We start from the raw sequence: 14,761 nt of genomic DNA on the forward strand, positions 1-14,761 counted from the left end.
GGGTATAAATATTTTATTATATAAACATGTAATTAACATTTATGTGGCTTAAAGAGTATGTTGTTTTTGCTGTGTACCATCAAATCAATTCCAACTTCTAACAACAGAGTAGACCTGCCCCATAAGAGTTTCACAGAAGAGCTTAGATATCCAGTAAAACAAGATGCCAATAAATTAGAGAACTTGGAAATGGACAAATTCATAGAGAAATATAAATTCCCAAAACTTATTCAAAAGAAATAGAAAATCTGATTAATACTAGAAATATGAAAGTGTGAAACATATCTTACTCAAAGAGTGATTTCTAAGACACATGTAAGAATGCTTGTGGAAGCAATGTTTGCATAATACAATATGGAAACATTCAAGTAGCCATCAGAAGAGGACTATATAAACAAATTGTGCTCAATTTACACAAAAAAATAATATACAGTAGCAAAAAAAGGATAACTTTAAACCACATAATCATATCTAAGAAACACAATGTGAACTGAAAAAGTACCAGAATTAAATGGTCACTGATTTCTATAAAAGGAGCTCTGATGGCAGTGATACCTAAAGCATTTGATTGCTAACCAGAAGGCTGGCGGTTCAAACCTACAAGCCACTCCACAGAAGGAAGACTGGACAATCTACTTCCATAGAGATACCGCCTCAAAAACCCAAGGAAAGGTCACTATGAGTAGTGTCTCACTCAATGGCACATAATAACAAAAACAACGATTTTTGGATTTATGAGTGCTAAGGGGGCAAGGAGGCAGCATCTTCTGACATCCTCTAACCCCACAAGAGGAAGAGAGAATCGCCATCAATAACCCAAGGCCTATTCCTGTGAAGCTGGGCATGCTGCCTCCCTTCAGCTCTTTCATCAGCCCTGACACCAACCATTCCTCCTGCAGCACCCACCACTTTTCTGCTAGGTCCAATAATTCACTGCAGTGGCCACACAGAACTCACAGATTCTGGGGTTTATTAGGGAAGCACCAGGCTATGATTCAAGTTCAGGAACAACACTCAGTCTCTCTCTCAGCACACCGTCTCTCAGCCAATAGTCTCTCTCAGTCTCTCTCCCAACAGTGCGTGTCTCTCAGTGCCTCTCTCTCAGCAATGTGTCTCTTCGTGGTTCTTTCTCAGCAGTGCATGTCTCTCAGGAGCGTGTTTCTCTCAGCAGCACATCTTTCTCAACCAGCAGTCAGAGAGACTTCTTCTGCCTCTAGGAGGCCTCATTTTGAGCCTGGCAGAGTGGCCAAACTAACCAAACCCAACATCAGAATTCCAGACACCTGAGAGAGAGCGAACTTCCCAGAACATTACTTTGTGCTGCTCCCAACAGAAATACCCCAGGTGGATAACTAACAATCAGGAGCTACTTGGTTGCTCATGGCCAATTCCACCATGGAGTTCACAAAGACTTATGGTTAGAAAAGCCATATCAGGTAATTTACCACACCACAATGAGTATTTGACAAGTTATTATGCTTTCTTATGTCATATATATCTTATTGCAATCCTTCATATGTAGCAAATAATATATTCTTAAAAGATAAATAAAAGAGAGAAAATTTTATTCTATAAAGAGGAATCAGCATGGATGAAGGTATTAAAATAGCGAGCCTGAAACATAACAAGCAACATATGAGAAGTAGGAGAAAACGCCAGAGGAACGTGTATGTGGGGGTGGTAGGGGCGAGGAGGACCACAGGACACAGGCAGGTAAGAAGGAGAAATGCCCAGTCCTAGGGTAGTCAACATCTTCTCATCTTGTTAGGAAGATGATCTTTGCAATTTGTTCTTGCCTCTCTTATCGAGAGCTGATTAGTTGTGCTATGACTACAGATTCCCAAGCAGCCATAACTCTCAGAGAGGCCTTTTAGGTTACGCACCATTAATTCAAAATGCATGTATCAATGGAATTTTCCAATTTTTGTGATGTCTTGCTAAGGTTTTAGTTTGGAACTATAGTGTACAATCCCTATAATTATAATTTTATTTATTTATACTTTGTAATTTCCTCTCACTTCTCTCATTACAAAATTATTTTTATAAAATAGCATTTTTCCCCCTTATTACAAAAAACAGTAATATATGGTTATTATAGCAAATATGAAAGACAGACAGCCACTATGGAGAAAAGGAAACTCACTACGCACTGCTGTTGGGTCGGATCCAACTCATAGTGACCCCTCCTTGGGTTTCTGAGGCGGTATCACTACGGAAGTAGACTGCCCAACCTTCCTTCCAAGGAGTGGCTGGTGGGTTTGAACCACTGGGCTTCCAGTTAGCAGTCAAATGCCTTATGCACTACACCATGGCAAAACTCAAATTCCATTTACAGATTGATATGTACACACACACACATGTCAAAATTTATTTCCCAAAATTGGAAGCATTGTGTGTAAAATTTTAAAGCCAGCAATTTTTCATATAGTGAACTTCTAATTTGTTTTATATTCTTCAAATATTGGAATTGACAGACTACAATTTGTGAGCCAAATCCCTCGTTATGCCCATTTTTGTGAATAGTAGTTACTGGAACACATTCCTGCTCATTGGTTTATATATTAGTTGGCAGTTTTCTCACTACAACAGCAGAGTTGAGTAGTTGTAAAAGAGACTGTGTTGGCCACAAGGCCTAAAATATTTGTTATTTGGCTCTTTGCAGCAAAAGTTGGCTGACCTTGGCTAAGAGACACTCTTTTATGGCTGCCTAACACTCCACTTTAAGAATGTATCATAAATTAACTTGTTGTTGCTCTTACCTGCTGTTGAGTCAGCCTCTGAGTCATGGTAACCCAGTGCACAATGGAACAAGATAGGCAGTAGCTCATGTCCCAGAATGCAGCATCATCCCTATGATCAGTTGCAAATCAGACCATTGTGATCCAGGAGGTTTCCACTAGCTGATCGTGGAAGTGGAGCTCCAGGCCTGCCTTCCTAGTCTGTGCTGGACTCAGAGCTCTGTTGGAGACTGTTCAGCATCACAGCACACACAGGCCTCCACAGACAGATGGGTGAGAAGAGGTTCCTAATTATAAGACATTTTGACTGTTTCTGGTTTTTTACTGTTATGATCATGATAGCTCACAAATCTTTGTGTCCGTTCTAAAAAGGAAATTGTTGGATCAAACAATACATCTTGTTTGGCCTTTAAAGCACATAGCTTAATTTTCCAGAAATTGGGAAAGATTGTACATAATCACCACTGTTAACAACCAAACTTCTGAAAATAATATCTATACCCTCTCCATATACATTCTCACTACTTCTGATTATTTTCTCCCAGTGGTTATTAATGCTCTCTTAGTCACAATGTTCAGTGACTTGTTTTTGGCCTTGACCTTCCTCAGGCTTTTGACATATTGGTCCTTTCTTCGATTGCCTTCCATTGAAAGGCTCTGCAGTTTTCTATTTCTCTGCCTTCTGTCTGCTCTTCTCTCCCTCCTGCCTTAGCTTCTAGTGCTGCTGTAACAGAAATACCACAAGTGAGGGTCCTGGCTGCACCAATTCCTTCTATGAGCCTCTCTCCTAGTTTCTGTGTCTACAGGTGATCTTTTGTGTTCATTTGCTAGCAGACAGGTCCTCACATGGCATCTGTCTCCCCTCTTCTCCAATATGTGTGTCTATGTATTCAGTCTAGTCTTTTCATAACTCAGCAGTAATTGAGTTTGGGATCTTACCATACACTGGTAAGATCTCAGTACCATAACAAAAGAAAAACACTATTTCCAAACATACAAGGAGTATGGAGGACACCATCCAGAGTGGTCATGAAGCTTTGGAGTACCATCAAGAACCAAGTCTCTTTCTAGCTATCAGAGCCCCTACTTAAGAGGTGAGCCTTATCTTTAGTTCTCAAAATGACCACAGGAGCTCTTGCATTTCAGAATAATGGGAAGTCCACAAAGGATTATGGGTCAGTGCAGTCATCCTCTCTAAACTATTTTCCTAGAAGCCCAACTCAACAACCCCTTCTCAAATCTTTTTGACAAGAACACAGTCATATAATCAATTTGATCTCAACATGAAGATTGAGAATATAGTTTTACTAGCTGGATTCACTACTCCCCCCCATACATTGTAGGTTCTGTTAGTAGAAAGAAGAATAGAATGGATACTGTACATATAGTTACCAGCCTCTCCCTGTTAGAGTCAATGCCTGGCAAATTGTGAGTCTAATCGACTCGATGGTAGTAAGTTTTTTCTAAGTTTAAAATTGTGAGAATTCACATTGTTTGAGTTTAATCAAAATGAACTGGATTGAATTGCATAAAAATTGTCCAAAGATACCGAGACAAGTAACTTAATCTTTAATATTACACCTTGTAACTTTTCAATATTACATGACCCCTTGAGCATGGAAGATGTCTTCCCAAATATCGTAAATGCCACTAGTTCCTTTTCAAACTTGTGCAGCTACAACCACACATATTTACCACTCATTTACTGGACTCCACAACTTCTGATAAGAGACTTATTTGCATATTAGCAGTTTTCTTACAGAGTAGTTATATGCTTTTAAACTGGAAATGTATTGAGTATCAAGTAAACTTCGCTATGATACTTAGCTCATATTTACCAAAGGATAGGCTTCCAAGGTCCCCTGAGATGTGTCACCAGGTGCTTTATCAAAGTGAGTATACTAATTAATCTAGAGCACATCCTAACAAATATTTGATTAACTCTTTTTCCAAAAAAAAAAACCACCAAGAAATAATCACTTAGTATGTCTAATTGCAGTACAAATGTTCAATTAGTTCACATGATTAAGATAATCATTATTTAAATCTCAAATAAGGTGCCACCTCTCAGTCAGAAAGAATAAAATTAACTCTTTGTTCAATTATAAAAGTTCAAAATCCCACAATGAAAGCAAATTTTAAAATAAAAATCTTATAATATATAAATACCACCCCATTATCATGTATCATTGTATAATCTCATACCCTTTACTCTAGATTCCTCTCTGTTGGTAAAAATAGTGTGTGATTCCTTTTTTCTTCTAAAAGTGGACTGAAGTATGTGCAAATCACTTTAGTAAAAACCTCTGCCTCTGAATTATCCCTTCACGCCCATTCCCATAAAGATTGTTGTTGTCGTTAGTTACTGTCGAATGATTCTTACTCATACCAACCAAAAGTACAACAGAACGAAACACTACCTGGTCCTGGGCCACCCTCACAATACTTGCTGTATTGGAGCTCATCATGACACCACTGTATCAATCTATCTCATTGAAGATCTCCCCCTTTTTCACTGACCCTTTGCTTTACTCAGCATGATATCCTCCTAAAGAGACTGGTCTCTTCTGACAACATGGCCAAAGTATGAAAGACAGTATCTAGCCATTCTCACTTGTAAAGAACATTCTGGCTGTACTTCCTCCAAGACAGATTATGTAATTCTTCTAACAGCCCATGGTACATTTAATATTATTCACCAATGCCACAATTCAAGTGCATCAATTCTTCTGCAGGCTTCCTTGTTCATTGTCTAGCTCTCACATGCATCTGAGGATTTTGAAAAGACCATGTCTTGTGTCAGACACACCTTAGTCTTCCAAGTGACATATTTGCTCTTAAACACTTTAAAGAGGTCTTTTGCAGCAGATTTGTCTAATGTAAAGTGTCTTTAGATTTCTTGACTGATGCTTCCATGGGCGTTGATTGTGGATCCAAGTAAAATGAAATCCATGACAACTTCAAACTTCTCTGCATTTATCATGATGATGCTTATTGGTCCAGTTGTGAGGGTTTTTTTATGTTGACATGTAAGCCTTATTGAAGGCTATGGTCTTTTGATTTTCATCTGTAAGTGCTTCAAATCTTCTTTACTTTCAGCAAGTGAGGCTGTGCCATCTCCCTATCACAGGTTGTTAATGAGTCTTCCTCTGATCCTGCTGCTGTAGTCTTCTTCATATCATCTGCTTCTGATTATTGCTCAGCATACTGATTGAATATGAATGGTGAAAGGGTACAATCCTGAGGTGCACAGTTCCTGATTTTAACCCATGCAGTATCCCCTTGTTCTGTTGAAATGATTGCCTCTTGGTCTATGTATAGGTTTCTCATGAGCACAATTAAGTGTTCTGGAATTCCCATTCTTCACAGTGTTACCCATAATTTGTTATGATCCACATAGTTGAATGTCTTTGCATAGTTGATATAACACAGGTAGACCTCCTTCTGGTATTCTTTGCTTTCAGCCAAGATCCATCTAACATCAGCAATGACATCCCTTGCTCCATGTACTCTTCTGAATCTGGCTGGAATTTCTGGCAGTTCCCTGTTCTGTACTGCTGCAACCAGTTTTTATCTTCAGAAAAATTTTTATTTACATGTGATATTAATGATATTGGTCAATAATTTCCCCATTCTACTGCATCACCTTTCTTTGGAATGGGCACAAATGTGGATCTCTTCCAGTCAGTTGATCAGGTAGCTGTCTTCCAAACTTCTTCGCATAAATGAGTGAGCACCTACAGTGCTACATCTGTTTGTTGAAACATCTAAACGGGTCTTCCATCAATTCCTGGAGCCTTGTTTTTCACCAATTCCTTCAGTGCATGCTGAATTTCTTCATTAAATACTATCAGTTCTTTATGAAATGGCTGAATGTTGGCTGTTTTTGGTCAGTGACTGTGTATTCCTTCCATCTGCTTGTGACACTTCCTGCATCATTCGATATTTTGTCCATGAATTCCTTCAGTATTGCAACTTGAGACTTGAATTTTTTCTTCAGTTCTCTCAGCTTGAGAAATGCTGAGTGTTTTCTTCTACTTTGATTTTCCATCTCCAGGTCTTTGCACATTCCACTATCATATTTGTCCTCTTGAGCTGGCCATTGAAATCTACTCTTTAAATCCTTTACTTCATAATTTCTTCAATTCACTTTAGCTTACTCCCCTTTCAAGAGAAAGTTTCAGAGTCTCTTCTGACATCCATTTTGGTCTTCTCATTCTTTCCTGCCTTTTTAAAGACTTTTTGCTTTCTTCATGTATGATGTTCTTGATGTCGTACCACAGCTTGTCTGGTCTTCAGTCATTGATGTTTAATGCATCAAATCTATTCCTCAGATGGTCTCTAAATTCAGGTGGGATATACTGAAGGTTGTATTTTAGCTCTCATGGACCTGTTTTAATTTTCTTCAGCTTCGACTTAAACACACATGTGAGCAATTAATGGTCCGATCCACCTTTGGCCCCTGGCCTTGTTCTGACTGATGATATTGAGCTTCTCCATTATCTCTTTCCATAGATGTAGCCAATTTGATTTCTGTGATAAGTCTTTGGTCATGCAAAATTCTATTATGCGATCTCTGGCATCATTTCTATCACCAAGGCCATATATTCCAACCACCAATGCTCCTTCTTTGTTTCCGACTTTCACATTTAAATCACCAGTAATTATCAATACATCTTGATTGCATGTTTGCTAGATATCAGACTGCAGAAGTTGGTAAATAAATGATTGTTAATGGAAGTTTGCCACAGTTTCTTCTCATTTTGGGTGGTTCCACATCACCAAATGAAGGTCTAGAAAGCTTTGACCCCATTAAGATCAACTCTACTTTGATAACGCAGCTCTTCCCTAGTCATATTTTAAGTGATTCCAAAACTGAGGAGCTCATCTCCTAGTATGGTATCAGACAATATTTCCCTGATATTCATAAGGTTTTCACAGGCCACTTTTTTTTTATTTTTTATTTTTTCCAGGGTGGTCCTGGCCACGTCCTTCCTCCTGGTCTGTCTTAGTGTGGAAACTCCACTGAAACCTGTCCACCACGAGTTGCCCTGCTGGTATTTGAAATATCAGTGACATAGCTTCCAGCATCGCAACAACATGCAAGCCATAACAGTACGTCAAACTGACATGAGTGGTGGCCCATAAAGATTACAGCCTAGTAATTGTTATACTCTGTCATATAAGGTCACTATGTGTCAGAATCTACTCAATGACACACAACAATAGCATCTGCAGATTAATCTAGTGCAGATATTCCATCACAGGTGATGTGACAATTGCAGAACTGGTGCAATTAGCTTCTCTGACTGATCTTTAGCTGTACCTCAGAAATCATCTTCTAGATCACAGTGTTAAGAAGAAACTCTTCTCTAGCACTGCTTCTTTTCTGGGCACTGCAAGGCACATGTATTGGTATAACAAAATAGCCTTAAAGAATGGGGTGTTAAAATTGCTAACTAAGGTGGGGGTAATGGTGGATGAGCTAGGGAGGAGGTATGCTAAGTGCACTGGGAGGCTGTGTGGTTCCTTGTTAATTGGAGCTCCCCTTTCCAGGTCTCATTCCATGATATTCTGAGAAAATTCCTGAATAATTTTGCAACAACAGATTTATTAAAGCTATTTCTTCTTGCTTGTATTTCTATAATCATGCAATTTAGTAACATGATAAATGTAAAACAAATGGCTTTGATAGAAATGCAAACTTGATTCAGAGGTCAAAGAGGACAGTAGACTCAAGTGGTCTAAGAAGATTGTATGGTGGAAATGAGGCTGAGGAGGAACTTGGATTGACAAATGGCTACAGTCAGGTAAGTGTGGAAAGACCCTGAAATGAGAGCCGTGTTGGATGGCTAAGTAAAAACAGGAATGTCAGCCTAATCTTGGTGCGTTCAGAAGCTAAATATGTAGACCTATGAACATTCCGTTTATTCCATGCCTTTGTCAATAGTTCATATTATCAGTCCCTTTTATATGGCCATTCTGGTATGTATTTAGTGGTATCTCATTATGATGAAAATTGGTTTTCTGTTTTTTTTTTTTTTTTTGAATGACTGATAAAGAATTGTAGTGTTGGCAAAGAATATTGAATATATCTTGGACTGCCAAGGACGAACAAATTTGTCTTGGTAAAGTAACACCAGAATGTTCCTTAGAAGGGAATATGGTGACATGCTATCAGGAGGGACCAGTCCCTGGAGAAGAACATCATGCTTGGTAAAGTACAGGGTCAGAAAAAATGAGGAAGTCCATCATTGAGATGGAATGACACAATGACTACAACAATGGGTTCAAACATACCTAATATTGTGAGGTTGGCAAAGGACTGAGCAACGCTGTGCTCTTTTGTGTGTAGAGTTCTATGAGTTGGCACCAACGTGATGGCTCCTGATAAAACGTTATTTACAGCTGTGCTCCTAAATTACTTCTACCACACAACATTGTTGTGTTGTTAGCTGCCGTGTACAAGGGAAGACAGTGTTGCCTGGTCCTGTGCCATTCTCAGGACCAGGAGCAAATTAGATCCTTGGGATCCATACTGTTTTCACTGGATGATTTTGGGGAGTAGATTGCCAGGTCTGTCTTCCAATTCAAATGTTAATTAGGTTTCATCATATGATACTTAATTTTTAAGCACAAAATCACCATCACTTGGCAAGACCATGAAGGAGGCATGCTCCCATTACCTTTCTGTTCATTCTGCAACCTGCCTTTCACTGCTTTCTCCCTCAACTCATAATGTTACCCTAAGGAATGTCTGATGATGGAAATTTTTCCAATAAGATGGATCGACACAGTGTGTGCAAAAATGGACTCAAATATACCAATGATTGTAAGGACAGCATAGGCCCAGGCAGTGTGTTTGTTCCATTATATGTAGGGTCACTATGAGTTGGAAATGACTCAATGGTACCTAACAAAAATATCAATAAACTTGCACCCAGTGGCTTTGTGTGTGAAAAACCGGGTGCTCTGCTCCCTTGGAGATTAAAGCTTAGAAAACCCTACAGGGCAATTCTACTTTGTCACATGTCATTTTGAATCAAAATCAACTCAATGGCACCTAACTACAAAAACAATAAACTTGAGCACTTTGTCCTAGGGTTAGCAGTCATTTAGATAGATATCCTCTTTTCTTGTGAAGTGTCTGTTCAAATCTTTTGCTCATTTTCTATTGGCTAATGTGTATTTAATAATAAAAAATCATACATATGTATCTATAAGTTTGTGTATCATCTCTCTCTCTCTCTGTGGGTTACTTTTTCAATATTTTTTAAAGTTTTAATTGTGATTTGAGTGAAATTTTACAGAGCAAATTGGTTTTCCATTCAACAGTTCATATGCATTTTGTATTGTGACATTGACTGCAATACCCACAATGTAATAACACTCTTCTCACTTCCCTTCTGTTTACCATTTCAGTTCATCTTTCTTTTCTATCCAATCCTGCCTTCTGAGATTTGTTGCTGGGCAAATGTTGTCCTTTTGCTCTCTTATGATTGATTGTTCTAAGGGATGCATACCTGTCTGGTGTTACTGTTCATGTTGTAACTGAAAGTTGAGCCACAGGAGTGAGTTCAGTCTCAGGCTTAAAGAGTGACTGAGAGCCATAGTCTCGGGGCTTTAGGTCTCTGCAAGAGTAATAAGCCTCATCTTTTTTTTTTTTTTTTTTTATGACTTTGAGTTTTGTTCCGCATTTTTCTACCACTCTATCTAGGACCTTCAATTGTGATGGGTGGTCCTCAGTGGTAGACAGGCACCATCCAGTTCTTCTGTTCTTGGGCTCATGGATGTTCATTCACATAGTCAGTTCATCCTTTGGACTAATTGTTTCCTTGAGTCTTTGATTTTTTTCACTCTTCTTTGCTCCAGACAAGTAGAGACCAATAGTTACATTTTCAATGGCCGCTTAAGAGCTTTTATGATCCCAGTTGCTACTCAACATTGTAGGACATAGAACACTGTCTTTGTGGACTAATGCTATGTCAATTCATCTTGATGTCCCCCAAGGCTATGGTCCTAAGCACCCATACTTAGCAACTCATTTCCTCTAGGTGTTTGGTTGTGACTAAGAAGTTTTTTTTAATTTTGCCTCTGTATTATATTCATGGATGTGTATATAACACATATAACTACATAGGTAGAAATACTCTATGTCAAACCTATACATATTGATGGGTGTGTCACATTCCCCTTCACATACCCGCTCAGCTTGCATGTCTCTGCATCCACTCATAGATTATTATTATAACTGCTATAGCAAGATTGTATATATAATAGTATTTACCTTTGTTATCTTTAACTCTGTGACCTTTCCAATGTCTCCCTTTGCTTTGATCATTTTGTACTGACCTCTCCCATATTATATATAACTTTTTCCTTCACCCAAGCTAATGACTTACCCTCCCTTCATCCTCCACCCTCAGTAACATTCAAAATATGCTTCTTTCTGTGTGCAAACCTTTTCTTGACTTTTTATAGTAGTGGTCTCATACAAGATTTGTCCTTTTGTGATTGACTAATTTCACTCAGCAAAATGTCCTCCAAGTTCATTCATGTTATGGGGTGTTTTTCAGATTTATCATTACTCTTTAACATAAGGTAGTACTCCATTGTTTGTATGTACCATTCTTTATTTATCCATTTATTCTCTGATGGGCATTTAGATTTTTCCTACTGTTAATAATGCTGCAATGAACAGGAGTGTGCATTTATCTGTTCTTGTCACAGCTCTTATTTCTCAAGATATATACCTCATAGTGGGATGGCTGAATCATATGGCTTTTCTATTTCTAACTTTTTAAGGAAATGTCATACCATTTTCCACAGTGGTTGCACCATTTTACAGTTCTACTAACAGTGTATGAGGGAGGGTTCCAGTTGCTCCACAACCTGGCCAGCATTTATTGTTTTCTGATTTTTTTTATTTTTTTATTTTTTAGCTTTGCTATTAATGCTGGAATAAGATGATATCTCATTGTGGCTTTGATTTGCGTCTCCTTAATACTTAGTGGGGAGCTCTGGTGGTGTAGTTTCTAAGGCATTTGACTGCTAACCAGAAGGCTGGTGGTTCAAACCCACTAGCCACTCCTTGGAAGGAAGGTTGGGCAATCTACTTCTGCAGTGATACTGCCTTGGAAACCCAAGGAGGGGTTGTTATGAGTCAGATCTGATTTGATGGCAGTGGCTGGTGGGTTAATGCTTAGTGAACATGAGCATTTCTTCATGTGTTTTTTGGCCTCCTGAATGTCTTCTTCGGTGAAGTGTTTATTCATGTCCTCTGCCCATTTTTTAATTGGATTGTTTACCTTTCTGTTTATTAAATTGTTGAAGTTTTCTATAAATTTTATATTCCCTTGTGCAATAAGTTGTTTTCAAAAATTTTCCCTAGTCTGTAGGTTCTCTTTTAACTCTTTTAGTGAAGACTTTTGATATGCATAAATCTTTAATTTATGCATATAAAAAGTAATCTAGTTTGTGGGAGTTCTGGTGGTGTAGTGCCTAAGGCATTTGACTGCTAACGAGAAGGCTGGTGATTCAAACCCACCAGCCACTCCTCTAAAGGAAGATTGGGCGATCTACTTCCGTAGGGATACTGCCTCGGAGACCCAATGAGGGGTCACTATGAGTCAGATGCAACTCCATGGCAGTGAGTTTGGTTTATTTATTTGTTTGCTTGTTTGTTTTGGAATCTAGTTTCTTTTCTACTATATGTGCATTTGAGTTACATTTGAAAGTATATTTATGCCATGTATTAGGAACCCTAAGTTTGCCCCCCTCCTTTTTTTACACTCTTTAGAATTTTAGGTTTTATGTTTAGACCTTTGATCCATCTTGAGTTAGGTTTTTTTTTATGGTGAGAGATAAGAATCCTGTTTCATTTTTCTGAAAATGGACATCCAGTTTTGCAAGCATCATTTGTTAAAGAGACTATCTCTTCCCCATTTAAGGGCTTGTGACTCTTTGTGAAAGATCAACTGTCCTAAGGTGGATGGAATTACTTCTGAGTTCTCAATCTGTTCCACGGGTCTATGTGTCTGTCACTGTAGCAATGCAAGGCTATTTTGACCACCACAGCAGTATAGTACGTTGTGAGATCTAGGGAGTGTGAGACTTTCGTTTTTGTTCTTCTTAGTAGGGCTTTGTTTATCTGAATTTTTTTTTTTCTTTCCATACAAAGTTGGTGATTAGTTTTCAATCTCTCTAAAGAATGATAAAGGAACATGGACTAGGATGGCATTATATCTGTAGAGTGCTTTGAGTAGTATTGGTATTTTCAGAATGTTAAATCTTCCTATCCATAATCATGGTATATTCTTTGCTTTATGTATTTGTCTTATTTGGTTTCTTGTAGCAGTGTTTTTAGTATTTTTTTGCATACGTCTTTCACATCCCTAGTTATGGTTATTCCTAAGTATTTCATATTTTGGGTGGTTGTTTTAAATGGTTTTGCTTCCCTGATTTCCTTTTCAGAGTTCTTTTTGTTAATATGGAGGAATCTAACTGATGTTTGAATGTTGATCTTGTGTGATGTCTGAAATTTTCTATTAGTTCCTTTAATTTTCTTTCTGAGTCTCCGAGATTTTTTATGTATATCATCATATCATCTGCAAATAGAGAAAGTTTTATTTCCTCTTTGCAAATTTGGATACCTTTCCCCCCTCCATCTCTTGCCTTATTCCTGGCTAGGACTTCCAATACAATATTGAATAGGAGTGATGATAAAGAGCATCCTTGTCTGGTTCCTGTGTATGAGAGGAATGTTTTCAGTCTCCTTCAGTTGAGAATAATGTTGGCCATTCATTTTGTGTATATACCCTTAATTATGTTAAGGAATTTCCCTTCTGTTCCTATTTTGCTGAGCATTTTAATCAGGAGTGGGTGTTGGATATGTCAAATACCTTTTCAGCATTGATTGACAGTTTTCTTTATTTATGTGGTGGATTATATTGATTGTTTTCCTAATGTTGAACCACCCTTGCCTAACTGATATGAATCCCACTTGATCATGATATATTATTATTATGTAGATAGATTCTATTGGCTAGGATTTTGTTGAGAATTTTTATGACTATGTTCATGAGGGATATTGGTCTATAACTTTCTTTCTTTAGTGGTGTTTTTGCTTGGTTTTGGTATCAGAGTTATGTTTGTTTCATAGAATTAGTTTGTGAGTATTCTGTCCTTTTCTAGGTTCTGCAATAATTTTAGCATAATTGGTGTCAGCTATTCTCTGAATATGAGCTAAGATTGGCCAGTGAAACCACCTGGGCCAAGGCTTTTTTTCTGTTGGGAGTTTCTTTCATGACCTGTTTGATTTCTTGTTTTGTGATAGGCCTGTTCAAATTTTCTTCCTCAGGTAGTGTTAGTTAGTGTAGATTGTATGTTTCTAGAAATTTGTCCATTTCTCAGTTTCCAAATTTGTTGGAATACAGTTCTTCATGTTATTGTTAGGTGCTGTAGAGTCAGCTCTGACTCATAGCAACCCTATGTACAACAGAATGAAACACTGCCCAGTCCTCGCAAGCCTTGCTATACCTGTCTATCATTGCAACCACTGTGTCAATCCATCTTGTTGAAGGCCTTCCCCTTTTTCATTGATTCTCCACTTTACTGAGCATGATATCCTTCTCCAGGATGATCCCTTCTGACAACATCACCAAAGTAGGTGAGACGAAGACTGGCCATTCTCACTTCCAAGGAGCATTCTGGCTGCACTTCTTCCAGAACAGATTTGTTAGTTCTTCTGGCAGTCCATGGTACTTTCAGTATTCGTCGCCAACACCACAGCTCAAAAGCATCATGGTATTCAGTTACTATCCTTTTTTATTTCAGTTGGTTTTATTGTGGCATTACTATTTAATTTCTTATTTGTGTTATTTGCATCTTGTCCTTTGTTAAATTTGCCAATGGTTTGTCAATATTATTAACCTTTTCAAAGAACCAACTACTAGTCTTGTAGATTCTCTGTTGTTCTTCTGTTTCATTTATTTCTGTTTGAATCTTCATTATTTCCTTTCTTC

The sequence above is a fragment of the Orycteropus afer genome, unplaced genomic scaffold (assembly GCF_000298275.1).
Source record: "Orycteropus afer afer isolate SDZICR_OR568_19922 unplaced genomic scaffold, OryAfe1.0 scaffold00029, whole genome shotgun sequence".
In the NCBI taxonomy this organism is placed as follows: Eukaryota; Metazoa; Chordata; class Mammalia; order Tubulidentata; family Orycteropodidae; genus Orycteropus; species Orycteropus afer.